The sequence below is a fragment of the Pituophis catenifer genome, unplaced genomic scaffold (genome assembly GCF_029215685.1).
Source record: "Pituophis catenifer annectens isolate HBS135680 unplaced genomic scaffold, rPitCat1.0.hap2 SCAF_4, whole genome shotgun sequence".
Taxonomy (NCBI): Eukaryota; Metazoa; Chordata; class Lepidosauria; order Squamata; family Colubridae; genus Pituophis; species Pituophis catenifer.
Window position 1 is genome coordinate 104,889,066 of NW_027256884.1, and position 14,612 is coordinate 104,903,677.

A 14,612-nucleotide genomic window follows, 5' to 3' on the forward strand; every position below is an offset into this window, starting at 1 on the left:
TATTCTCTTTCTCTAAGGATACATCATATTTTTCTTTCCATAAGCTCTTTCTAATTTTCAAATCCATAAATCATATACTCACTTTTCAGCAAAAAGTCCATAACAGGATTCCAGTCACAAATAAATGTAGTTATTGTTTCTTCTCTAACCAAACAAGTTAATTTTGCCATCTCTACTGATTCTGTCATTTTCACCAACCTTGTACCTTGTCTATGCAGGTTTGGATAAATAACACTGCAAAAAACAGATAGAATTGTCCTCTCTATTTATTATATTGCTTGTCTTATACATTTTTTCATAGAAAAGGATCAGAAAAGGAAAAAGCATTACAAATAAATGATTAGCTTCCAAAATGGTATTAACAGGAGATATTTGTTTTGTAGGACCATGGCCTCAGTTAATTAGGTGATGTACTGTTGTCATAGCATTGTATCTCACAAGTACTAGTAAAAATGTGTTTGGCCAAACATGGTAAGTTGTCAGGAGGACATTAAACTTCAACTTGTGGTACTTGATAGTCAAATTCTTGAAATTATTATCTTAAAGACTTGCTATTATAGAATATATAAAAATATTGGAATAAAAGTCAGACAGAATTAATGGTTCATGGATTTCACAATCTTTGCCTATGTCTGCACTAAAGCTCAGAATATAAGAGCTTAAGTTCGTAATACAGGAAGGTAAATACGATTTATTAGGTATAATAAACAGGCTTGCTAATAATGGAGGTCTTGGTAGAATAACTCCCACAATTGGAATATAGCAATCAAATCTACAGTTTGAGCTACTCAACTGCATTTTGCTAAGAATCTATCTTCATATCCTGCTAGCTTTAACACAAAGATGCCCCACTAACTGTTTTTGGTAGCTTTGTCTATTTAAGTATTCCAGTTTTAAACTAGCATACAAAAGACTTGCTGTATGAATCATCTCTCAACTTGCTAATATTGGTGATAATGTGGACACATATTGCCCAGTGTTCAGAACTTTGGTCATTCTCACCATTTTTGACATCATTAACTATTGTAGGCTCACTTGTTCTCAACAATAATAGACGTAGTTCATGTTTAGTTACTACAACTGGGACCAGCAGCTCAGTTATTAAGAAAAGTGGTTGCTAAGCGAAACTGTGACAAAGAGTTATTTCCTTTCTTTACAGACCAGTGAAGGTCATAAATGTGAGGAAAATTTCTTTTTTATCACTGTCTGGATTTGGCAATATTATGTTTAGAAAGTAATGAGGGCTGGATGACATGAAAATGAAGAATAGATAAGGACTGTTTGACAATCACATTGAAGAAATGCTAATCAATGATATTGTATGAAACCAGAATGAAATATCAAGTGGGGTGCTAACAAAATCCAATCCAGAACCTCTACTTACATTATGTATTAATGATTTAGGGGAAGAGGTACAGGGCATTCTTATCATAAGTGCAAATGTTGCAAAACTGGATAAGATAGCTAATATTCTGGAAGAGCAAAGTGGAAATACCAAATGATCTTTATAAATCATTAGATCTATAGTAGAGTTTAATTACTCTAATGTCAATTAATTAACTGAAAACAGCAGCATGAAATTTAGAGGTCAGTGCAAATTTACACAGATATAAACTGGATTTTACTGGAAGGCCATTTGGGTCATCTGGTTGACTGCAATTGGATGAGTCATCAGTGAGATGCAAAAAAAGGAGGGGAAATGCCACACTAATAATTGCAAATGACATAAAACAAATGGCTTTAATACTTCATTTTTCTTTGGTTGGATCCCACTTCAGGTAATGTATCTATTTTTGAGCACTGCACTTCAGGAAGAATTTTAAAAACATTGAAACAGGGTTAGAAAAAGCAGTAAGGACCATCAGGCAATTAGAAATTAAGCTTCATGAAGAATGTCTATGTAGAGAGGTACATTTAAATTTGGCAATATTGAAGGATTTGTATCAGTTTTCGGATACCTAATAGAATATCAAACAGAAAAAAGTGTTCCCTTGTGTTCTAGAACACAGGAATTGCAATATTGGATTTAAGTTAGGCAGATTCTGAGTACTGTAATTCCTCATAGTAACAACAATTCGACAGTGGAACCAATTGCAGAGGCACCATTCAATGCATAATTTGCCCTTCCAAATTGAATTTGCTATGTTTGAGGAAACATCCTAACCTACCCACTCCTCCAGTTGGGCGACAGAAAGGATATTTAGGTTTATTTGCAGTATCCAAGCATGAGTCTCAATACACTAAATTTCCAATATACACTCACCCCCACCCCCCCACCCACAGTGGTGAAATCCAAATTTTTTTACTACCGGTTCTGTGGAAGTGGCTTGGTGGGCGTGGCTTGGTGGGCATGGCAGGGGAAGGATACTGCAAAATCTCCATTCCCATCCCACTCCGGGGAAGGATACTGCAAAATCTCCATTCCCATCCCACTCCAGGGGAAGGATACTGCAAAATCTCCATTCCCTCCCCAGTCCTGGGTGAAGGATATTGCAAAATCTCCATTCCCACCTTTAAAGGCCAAGAGTCAGAAGGGGGAAAAATGACGCGATGATTGGTGTTTCCTTAAAATTCTTGGGCCGAGCAGGAAAAACGATACTCATCTGTCCGCCCTATCCCTATCCCTATCCTGCGCCTGCGCCCCTTCCTTAGGGGTTTTCCAGGTAAAGAGTTCGACAAGTGCTCGTTGCCCAACCCCGTCCAAGCCTACGGGTCTTACTTTCAGGCTGCCTACCCACCCATCCATAGCCCTCGTTTAGCTTGCAGTACAGGCAATCATCACAAAATCAAGTCATTCTCCTCTCTAGTCTTTGAGGGTCAGGCAAAGAAACTCTCGCCGTCCTCATTCCCCTTCCTTGGCTGCCGCCTCCGCCTCCGCCTCCCTCTCCCTGGACAGAAGGGTCTTCAGAGGTGCGCGCAAGCGCGCTCCCGAGGCAGCCAGACTCCGTCAGTCAGTCAGACCGCCAAGCCACTCAGAAGGGATTCCTGGCTGAGTTCCAGGTCGGCGCACTAATACAAGCTGCTAGGCTCCCGCCTGACTGACGCCTCGCTCGCTCGCTCGATCCCTGGCTGGCTGGCTGGCTGGCTGCTTGCTGCTGCTCTCGCTCTGGCCTCTGCCGCCGCCGAGTTCCTGCAGCCGCGTCCCTTCGCACGTTAGAAGGAGGGGGAAGTGTGAGCCACTCGCTCCAAAGAAGTTGGCGCAGTCCCGGGAAGGCGACGGCTGGGCATCCGGCGGGAAGGGCAGGCGGCTGAGGCGTTCAACCTACGGGCAGGTACCAAGCTTTTGTTTGAACTCATTTATATGTTTATTTATTTTCCTCGGGCAAGAAATGTCAGTTCCACTCGGGAGACTTTTGCCGGGCTGCCCAGTTTGGGTTTTGTGTGCAGCTTGCCTCAGGGGTAGCCCTTCGCAAAGTTGTCTGCTTCTCTCGCTCCTCTCTCTTTCTCTCTCTGTTTACGTTGTCTGCACTGCAGGCGTCAATTTCCTCGACCAGCAGCTACGTGGTGCCCAGCCCTGCCCTTCGGCGGACAAGGCGCTCTTAAGCCTGAACTAGGCTCTCGAGGGGACTTTGGCAGCCGTCAGTTTCCTTTTGGCTGTTTTCATGTCCGGGCGTTTTCATTACTCTCCCCCCCCCCAAACAAGATCTTCGGTTATGATAGGTGTCTGTGAGTACGCGCGCGCGCGCACACGCACACAGTTTATTTTAGGAAATAGTCTTCACGCTGGTTAGCCTGTGACACTTGTGAGAAGTCTGTCTGTTTTATTCGAGAAGGAAACCTTTCCACAGAATGGCCTTTACTTTAGAGCGACCTGTGTGAAACTCCTGGGGTTAGGCGAGGCTGGCGGACTCCCAAAAACAAAAGAGTGGGGGTGGGGGTGGGGGCTCCTCCAAGCAATCGAGGTTATTCATTCATAAAAAGTAGAATGATAAAAGAGTTGACCGTGCAGTGACTTGCTCTTATTCTTAATGGTCGACATTGTTTTGGAAATATTTCCCCTCATAATCGAGGGCTTGTCCTCCTTTCGGTGTTCTTAGAAACGCGCCACATCCATGCAGAAAGGAAGGAATGGAGAGGGGGGGGTGGAAGGATTGATATAGGAGACAAACTGACGCCAGTATTGTGATCGGAAGGAGGGGCTCAACGCGAAACGTTTTTTATGGCTAGTTAACCGCTGTCAAGCGCTCTTCAGCCTCTATTTTGATTTCTTTCTCTGCTTTCTAAATTAAGAACGAAAGCGTAAGGGTTCGTGCCGGAAAATAATTCCTTAGGCTGCTCTTCAACTTCTAGAGGTTATCTGTCTATAAAATCAAGTCGTTAAGAGAGAAAAATTATATTTAGAAACAAACGTCAGGAGTCTTGAGTCACCATAAATGCTGATTTCTTTTATAATAGTATTAATAGGGCTAGAAGACCTTTTCCAGTTTGCTGTTAAAGACTTTGAATACTAAAGGTCCCAGAATTCGTCAATTCCATAAATAACGTCATCTGAACCAAAGTTTAACATCTTAGTTGTGATCATGGTTTCTAAGCCAAAGTCTGGGCATGGCCAGAAGGGAGATAAGGATCTGTCTGAAAAATAGAAAAAACAAATATTTTTAATTCTTAATAGAAACCACCAAACCTAAATTAAAATGCTGAAAATTAAGAAATGTGGGAGAAACTCAGACATGATTCTGGTTTAATGGAGCAACGGGCTTTGCATTGACAGTGAAAACTGTAGTGGGCTGAATGTATATTCAGAACCTCTCTTACAATTGGCTCCTCAAAGTTCTGGTTAAAAGACAAACTATATTCTGCAAAACTGAAATTATGGGAGTTTGTCATTGACACACGTGACTGGATGAAACCACAGAATTTCTTTGATTGTGGAAGACTTAGTAACAGATAAATTCTTAACCTCTGCAAAGTTTCAGGGTTTTTTCCCACACTCCTCATATGAAAGGAAGCAGGACATTTGGGCATTTCAGCATTTTGCGCTGATTCCCTTTACTGATATCTGAAACATTAGTCTTTATTTAAAAAAATTACTTGAACTGTTAAAGTTCTATGACTTTTGTGAGTAGAGAAGCAATGTATGAGTCTATCATCAGGTTGACATTTACATTCTGTAGACAAATTACATTGTCAGCTAAGAGAACAAATTACAAACCTGTAATTCTCTCTCTATGAATGAATTATCTTATGGCCCAGAGACATAGGAAATAATGTACAGGTTCTTGAAATGTAGCCAAGTTTGCAGTTGTCCAGGAAGGGCACTGCAGATAAGAAAATATTTGTTATTTTGTAACTAAGAATTATGAAAATAAGTGATTCAAAAGAGAGTTTTAGAGTTTAAAGGATATAGTAGAGCAATAATTTAGACATTAAGTTTTTAGTGAAGTGAAAAACAATGATTATAGTTCAAATAAATTGTAATTTAATCCATCCAGATTCATAAATTGCTGTGGCAACTCTTAAATACTAAACCGTTATTTATATTTGACTTTTAAAATGGAGTTGGTTTAAGTCAAATGACTGAGTGAATCAACTACAATAGTACCTATACGTAAATATTGCAAAAACCACCAAGTGAATGTATCTAAAAGCAATTTTAGATGCTAACTAATCTCATTCCTATTTAATCAAGACTTTGTATACAACCTACGTCTTGGTCATTTGGCATGATGATATTCCATATTACCACTACAACACAGACTATTTCATTATAATTAAAAACCATTTCAAAGCAGCAGCAATATATCTATTCTTTGTGGGATTAAATATATTGTACGATCATAAAACTGATACTAGTTTGAGTAACATGACATTGCAGTTTGCAGTGTTTCTCACAAACAAAGCATTACAAAGGATTCTCATCTTTATAGTTGAAATCTATCAATCTAGTGTAAAGAAAACTTCATTTCCCTATCGGAAGCAGGAGACCTTAATTCTAAAATGGATATATGGCGATAGGAATTTAAACTACTGTGACTGGGTTAACAAATAGAGTGAAGTGATTAATGTGATTTATTCGGCTTCACATGTTGTGTGAACTAGCCACTGTGGTTTATGCTTGCTCATGATATGAACCAGTTTTGTTCAATATTATTATTTTGTTCAATAAAACTATTACAATGATACTGGCTCTCAGCTATGTGTGATCATATCTTGCTTTTAGTCTAACCCATGGTGTCAAACTCATCATGTCATGCCGTCACGTGAAGTATTGTGACTTTTCCCCCCTTCACGGAGCTGAGGTGGGCGTGACCTGCGCTTGACGCATTTAGCCCATGGGTTGTCAGTTTGACATCCCTGGTCTAAACCAGGGGTGGGTTCTACTTACCTTTACTACCAGTTTGCAGCAGGGCTGCGCACGCTACCTTCGCTCACGTGTGCATGCTCTTCTGTGCATGCGCAGAAGCATTCTGATGATGTCAGGTTGGGTGGGAGGAGCCTCCCGCCGGTTTTACTTCTGGTTCTATAGAACCGGTCCAAACTGGGGGCAACCCACCACTTGTTCTAACCACTTTCTACTGGAAAACAGAGTTATGTAAATAAGACATAATGACTTGGAAATATTGTGAAATGTTACTATCTTACTACAGTGTGGTAAATTTTTAAAACTTTTACTGCACTGTAGGCTATTGGGAATAGAGTGCTATAACAAATGTGAAATAGTAATAATAAATAAATAATAATTGGACCAAAAAACAAGAAAACTGATGACTATTCATACGCATTACATCCCCATGATATTGATAGATCATACCTTCCCTTCAGAAATAGAAACAGATGTTTACTTCAGGTCAAACTGTTGAAGAAGAAAAATATGCATTGGCTATTATATAAAAGACAGTCAAGAGCAAGCATTGATGCAATTAAAAATTGGAACTTACTGAGTGTACAGGAAGCAAATTGTGAATATCAAAATTATATAATGAAAACAAAAAGAGAATACTGGCAAGGAAAACATTTCATGGTCATTTTTTTTACGAAAAAAGATTGAGGGGGAAGTGGATAAAGATAAAACCCTGAAATGATTTAGCACTGGAACATTAAAACATTAAAAAAAACCTGAAGACTGGGCACAAGGCCAAGTTATTCAAACTAATACAATCAAAGCCAGAATTGAAAAATCATCAGATGATGATGACAAAATTAGTAGACCAGAGAAATGGTGTGGATATAATACTTGGACTTAAATAAGGAATCTAATAAAATAGACCAGAACTTACTATGTGATAAGATAGAAAAATGTGGGCTAGACAGCATTCATAACTGGCTGACCAACCACGCTCAACACGTAATCTTCAATGCAATTACATCTACATGGAGGGAGGCATGCTGTGGGGTACCCCAAGGCTCTGTCTTGGGCCCAGTATTCTTCAATATTTTTATCAATGATTTAGAGAAGGGGATAGAAGGGAAACTCATCACATTTGCAGATGACAGCAAGCTGTCAGGATAGCCAATAGTCGAGAAGATAAGCTCAAGATAAAGAAGGATTTCTGCAGACTTGAACAACGAGGCTTATCTAACAAAATAAAATTCAATGTTTAGAAAAGTAAGGTTCTATATTTAGGCAAGAAAAACCAAATGCACAGATATAGAATAGGTGATATCTGGCTCGATAATAGTAACTGCAAGAGGGATCTTGGAGTCCTAGTGAACAATCACTTAAATATGAGCCAGCAGTGTGCTGCAGCTGCCAAAAAAGCCAATGCAGTCCTAGGCTGCATTGACAGAGAGATATAATCAAAATCACATAAAGTTTTAGTACCACTTTATAATGCCTTGGTAAGACCACACTTGCAATATTGTATCCAGTTTTGGTCAGCAAGAAATAAAAAAGACCTTCAGCCTCTAAAAAGAATGCCGAGAAGAGCAATAAAGATAATTAGGGAACTGGAGGCTAAACCATATTGAAGTCCCCTTGCAGTAATTGGGTATGTCTAGTTTAATAAAAACAAGGATAGGGGTAACATGATAGCAGTGTTCCAATATCTAAAGGGCTGTCACAAAGAAGTGGGGGTCAACCTATTCTCCAATGCACCTGAAGGGATGACAAGGAGCAATGGGTGGAAACTAATCAAGGAGAGAACCAATTTAGAACTAGGGAGAAATTTCCTGACAGTTAGAACAAATAATCAGTGGAACGGCTTGCCTCCAGAAGTTTTGGGTGCTCCAGCACTGGAGGTTTTTAAGAAGAGATTGGACAACCATTTGTCTGAAATATTTAGGGTTTCCTGCTTGAACAGGGGGTTGGATTAGAAGACCCTCCAAGGCCATTCCAACTCTTGTTATTCTATTATTATCATTATTCAAAGTTTAGATTGTGCAAAGAAATAGAAACAATAGAACATATACTCAGATCCTGCAAGAAAATCACAAAAACAGATTATAAATAATGACATAACACAATTGCTAAACTGATTCACTGGAACATCTGTCAAAATATTCCAGTAATGAAAAATTGGTGGGAACATATAGTTGAAGAAGTTGTTCAAAAGAGATATTGGTCTGTAGTTCTCTGGTTTTTTAGGACCAACTTGTTCCTTTGGTATCAAAGATATATAAGCAGTTGTCCAAGATGGGGGTATTCTACCCCCTTGTTGAATATTGCAAAATAAATCTCTAAGTTGTCCCACCATTTCAGCTTGTAAAGTTTTGTAATACACTGCAGTCAAACCATCCGTGCCAGGAGCTTTGGCTGTTTTTAGCTGCTTAATTGCTGCTATTATCTCCTCCTCTGTTATAGGATAATTCATTCTTTCCTTTTGTTGATCAGTAATTTTTGTAACTCTCTTATCCTTTAAATATTTTTCTATAAGTCCATTCTGCACCTCTTCTTTGGCATATAATTTAGTATAATAATCCACAAAAGCTTCTTTAATTAATTTTTGTTGAAAAATTTCTTTCCCTCCAATGTCAATACTATCAATAGTCCGTATACTTTGTTTTTTCCTCAGTGTGTAAGCCAACCATCTGCCCGGTTTGTTAGCGTTGCAAAATGTATTATGCTTCGCGTATTGTAAACTTGTTGCAACTTGTTCTGCCATAAGCATTTGAAATTGGTCTTTCAAAAGTTTTATAGCGCTTCGTATTCTTTCATCTGTTGGGTTTTTAATAAGTAACTGTTCTTTATTTTTTATTTCCATTTCCAACTCAGATCTTTTCTTTTGTCGGAACAGTCTATGTTTAGAATTCATGTAGATAAGTACCCCTCTCATATAAGCTTTACTTGCGTCCCAAACAATTTCAATTGGAGTACCTTTATTCAAATTTATTTCAAAAAATTCTTTCAAATGCTTTTTAAGTTCTATTGTATTTTTTTCATATCTAAACAAGTTCTCATTTAATCTCCAAGAACGTCTCTCAACCTTATCCATCTCGATTTCTATCCATACAGGGCTATGGTCCGTCAAAGTTCTTGGAAAAATCTTTGTTCTTTTTGTCTTAACAAGTAGATCATTTGACAACAGGATAAAATCAATCCTAGAAAAGGATCTATGTCTATCGGAAAAGAAAGTGTAATCCAATTCATTTGGATTATGTATTCTCCAAACATCTTTTAGTTCCATATCTTGTTTCATATCAAAAAAGGTCTGCGGTAGTCTAATTCTAGACTTTGCCAAGCTCTTTTTATCTAATTTAGAATCAATTACTCCATTCCAATCTCCCATAAGTAAAATAGATCTATAGTCCCATTGCAATATTTTAGTATGTAACATCTTGTAAAAATAATCCTGTTGTTGGTTGGGAGCATAAATTCCAATCAAAAGAATTTGACCATTTGCAGTGAGCAATTCAATTGCTACAAACCTACCATCTTGATCTACTTCTATAACTTTTGCTGTTAATTTTTTATTTACATAAATAACCACACCATTCTTTTTCTGCGAAGTTGAAGATATATAATGTGCTCCTAATTTTGAGTTTATCAAATATTTTTGATCTTGAGTTGTAATATGCGTTTCTTGTAAACATATTATATCATTATTAAATTGTTTCAAATATGTAAATAATTTCTTCCTTTTCTGTGCTGAATTCAACCCATTAACATTCCAAGATAGACACTTAAGAGTCATCAGCCTGTTTCTGGAGCGCAGAGCAAAATATTTGAAGTTCATCCAAGAGCTTCGATCTTGCTCCTCCCATAGCTCCACTCTCTTGTGGGGTACTCTTAGCTGCCTTCTTGTCTTGTCTTTCCTGTTGTTGTTGTTGCTTTTGTTTAAGTAACTTGGATTGAGCTCTAGTTATACGTTGATCTTTAACTTCAGTCAACTGAATCAAATCCAAAATTGGAGAAGAATCCAACAAGGGCTCACTCAGAAAACCTCCTTCTGCACCTTGCACTTCTAATTCCTGCTTAGACTGTTCTTCCAATTGCCTCTCTTCACTCTCCTTAATCTCCAAAACTGTAGATGTACGTGGAGATGGTGTTCTTTCCTTAAGAATAGTACTATAAAAATGTTGTGCCTTCTCCACGGTATTCAACCGATATCCTTCTCCCTTATATCTAAAAATTATCCCAGCTGGTGCATCCCACCGGAAGGGTATCTGTAAATCTTTCAATTCCTTAACAAGAAAACCAAATTCCTTTCTAGCTTTCAGCATTTTAGGAGGTAATTCTTTAAAAATTACAAGTCGTGAGCCCCCCACTTGTACAGAGGTGTGAAAAGATTTTTGGAGGATTTCATTTCTAATTTCTCTCTCAGTAAAGTATATGACCACATCTCTAGGCAGTTGTCTTTGTCTGGCCACCCAAGAGTTCACTCTGTAGATTTTATCTATTTTATGAAATACCAAATCAGGATTAACTTGTAAAATTTTAGCCAGGGCTTCAGAGCAAACTTGTCTCAAATCCTGTCTCTCCTCCTCTCGAATTCCCCGAAGCCGTATGGCAAATTCCATCGCCCGGAATTGTATCATGACAATCTCATCTTCAATTCTCTGCATTTTATTGTCAACTTCATCATTTTTATAGTCATTATCTTTCATCCTAACATTAACTTCTGATTTGAATTCTTCAAGTTTAAAATCAACTTTCCCAATAAAATTTGCCAGGCCAGACGCCACTTCTGATATTTTTTTGGTCACCATATTTTGATTCTGTTTCACCATGTCTTTAACTTCATTAATTTCCTGCAAAAATTCCTCATGTGATTTTTGAAGTTTACAATCTATTTCCTGTTGAGATTCTTGAAATTTATCATCCAAAGTTTTAGAAATAAATTCTTTTAAATCTCCCACATCAAATTCTTTTTTCTGAGTTTGTAGCTGTTGAGCAGGGGGAAGTTGCGTTTGATGTTTGTGTGTGGGGGATCCCCCCCCTGATGCCTTCCCTTCCTGCTTCTTTGAAGCCATCGTGCCACGTAAGCTAGTTTTTCTGAAGAGGGAAGTTCTTTTTCCTTTCCCTCTTCCACAGAAACTTCTAAAAAAGTCCCCCAGATTTAATCAAGTAAAACTGAATTTTATGCGAAGGTGTTAGCCAACAGGTTGATGCCAGTAATCCAAAAAGTGATTCATGAGGACCAAGCGGGATTTATTGAGGGCAGATACATGAAGGACAATGTAAGGCAAGTAATAGACTTATTGGAATATCTTGATAAGAATAAACAGATTTCTGCAGTGCTGGTTTTTTTGGATGCGGAGAAGGCCTTTGATAGAGTGGATTGGAATTTTCTACTAAAGACTTTAAAAAAGATGGGCTTTGGGGACCAATTTATACAGGCGATCTCAGCAATTTATCAAGAGCAAAAAGCACAGATTATTATTAATGGAAGTTTGACGACAGAGTTTAAAATTGAAAAAGGAACAAGACAGGGATGTCCGTTGTCCCCACTTTTATTTATTTTAACATTGGAAGTCTTGCTAAATACAATACGGGACTCAAAAATTCTGAAAGGCATAGTGATAAGGCAAGAGGATTATAGAATAAAGGCATTTGCAGATGATCTGGTTGTTACCCTATCACAACCAATGGAATCAACAATCCTGATGAACGACATTATACAAGACTATGGTAGAGTTTCAGGTTTTAGACTGAATTCAAAAAAGACTAAAATGATAGTTAAGAATATGACACAAGATCGTAAACATGAGCTTGAAAGGAGGGCAGGTTTTGAAATTGTACCTAAGGTAAAATATCTTGGAGTTCAGGTTGCAGAATCAAATATGAAATTGTTTCAAAATAATTATGAGGTGTTGTGGCGAGAGGTTCAGAAAGACATGGAGACTTGGAAAAAGCTGCAACTGTCTTTACTTGGAAGAATAGCAGCAGTTAAGATGAATATTTTGCCAAGATTTCTGTTTTTGTTTCAAATGATTCCGGTGCTTAAAAGTGATAAACAATTGTAAGTCTGGCAGTCTGGCGTGAATAAGTTTGTCTGGAACGAGAAAAAGCCGAGAGTGAAATTGAAAATTATGCAAGATGTTCCAGAAAGAGGAGGTCTTAAACTCCCAAACCTACAGTTATATTATGATGCAGCAGCTTTAACTTTAACAAGCGATTGGTTTGGAAATAAGAAGGCTGGAATATTGAATGCAGAAAGTTTTGATCTTGAATTTGGATGGCATGCTTACTTATTTCATGATGATAAAGTTGATAAAGTATTTAAAAGTCATATACTCAGAGATTCTTTGATGAGAGTTTGGAAGAAGCACCGACTCAAATGGGATTATAAAATACCGCTATGGCTGGATCTTGGTCATACCTTGTGGAATACAAATATAATGTCACTCGGGGGGTTTTTATACAAAGAGGTTCTTTTTACAGATGCGGGCAGATGGCAGCTGAAGACATTGCAGACACTGTTGGACGAAGGGATTAATTTAACCTGGTTACAATATAATCAATTACAATTGAGATGGAAAGAGGACCAAAAAACTGGTATTATATTGCATGAGGAAGAATTAGTTAGACATATAAGAGAGAAAGGTCCAATGCATATTAAAAGGCTTTATAATGTTTTGTTAGAAAGGGACTCAGAAACTGAATTAGTTAAAGATTGTATGATTAAGTGGGCACAAAATTTTGAAGAACCAGTGATGTTGGAAACATGGGAAAAAATTTGGGTTCAGAATGTTAAGTTCACACAGTCGCAGAATTTGAGGGAAAATTTTTATAAAATGTTTTATAGATGGCATTTGGATCCTAAAAAGTTGTCATGTATGTACCCTAATGTTCAGCCAAAATGTTGGAGATGCGAATGTTTGGATGCTACGTATTATCATGTATGGTGGACCTGTAGGAAAGTTAAGGCTTTTTGGATAAAAATTTGGTGGGTCATGCAGAATGTTTTGAAGAAAAAAATTCAATTTTCTCCACAATTGTTTTTATTGGGTATAGTTAAGGGTTTTACACGGGGTGAAATAAAACTAATATTGTATATGATAACAGCAGCAAGATTGTTGATAGGTAAATATTGGAAGAATGAAGCTTTGCCTACTATCGAGGAATGGACTTTGAAGATGGCTAGTTTTGCAGAGATGGCGAAGATTTCAGCGTATTTAAAAGATTGTTCACAAGAGACTTATGAATGGGAATGGAAAAGGTGGATAGAATATGTTCAGAACAAATACCAAACTAGAAAGTATCAAATAGCTTTTATTTGAAAATAATGTATTAGAAATATTTTAATGTAAAGAGACAAAGAGGAAAAATTATATAGGGGGAGGGATGGGTTCAGGTTTATATATTAGTGTTATTAGTTATGAGTATGTAATAGGGAAGTCTGGGGGGGGAGGGTTAGGGAGGGTTAGGGAGGATGGGAAGTTTGGGGAGGGAGGTGGGGGGGTGAAAAAAGGGGTGAAAATGTAATTGTAAAACTTTTGCAATAAAAAAAAAAAAAGAAGTAAAAATGAATAGGTTAAAATATAGGATTTCTGAATACAAACTAATAAAGATTTGGCTCATAACACAACAGGTTTAATTGTGGTTGAAAAGTAGAAACTGGATTGATGTGGCAATACCAGGAGATAGTAAATTATAAGACAAGAGTTGGAGAAGATTACAAAGTGTCAAGATCTGAAAATCAAAGTTGAAAGATTATGGCATAAAACGGCTGTGATGGTCCCAGTGTTTATCGGCATAATGGGTGTCATACCAAAAAATTTTGGATAGCCCTTACAAAATCTGTGCATTGATAAAATATTATTCTGTCAATCGCAAATGGCCACACTGAATCCATACTTATGCTACATCAATTACAAAATACTAGTTCCTTGGAAGAACGTGATGCATATAAATGCCAACACCAAGCCTAAGCTTATTATCTTTTTTGAACAGATGATGATGGTGATGATGATGATAATAATACCCATGAAGGGTATTGACATAATTTTGGGGGTTGTGTGCTCTGAGAAAGATGAGAGCTATACCAATCATATAGAACAGATTTCAATCTGAAAACCCAGACAGTGTATCCCCCATAAACAATATGGTGAGATGTAATTTACAGAAACCCATAAAGGATCAGTCATCACCTAGGTAAACAAGAAGCATGCTTAGGTATTGGAGTTCCTGGGCATTTGGTGACAATTTGGCTACAGAGCTCTGGACTGTTGGCTGAGCAACCAGGGCCGCTGGAAAAAAGTTGTTGATCTGTTGCAAATATATAAAGATTGAA

The 14,612-nt window shown here is 37.7% G+C and overlaps 1 protein-coding gene across 1 annotated transcript in view; it reads left to right on the top strand.

The window, feature by feature from the left end:
* Nucleotides 1-3,162: 3,162 nt before the first annotated feature.
* Nucleotides 3,163-14,612, top strand: part of SMAD9 (SMAD family member 9) — a 43,174-nt gene continuing 31,724 nt past the window's right edge. The window contains exon 1 of the mRNA XM_070943844.1: nt 3,163-3,272. The gene's annotated coding sequence lies outside the window, so the exon portion shown is untranslated. The remainder of the gene's footprint in view (nt 3,273-14,612) is intronic.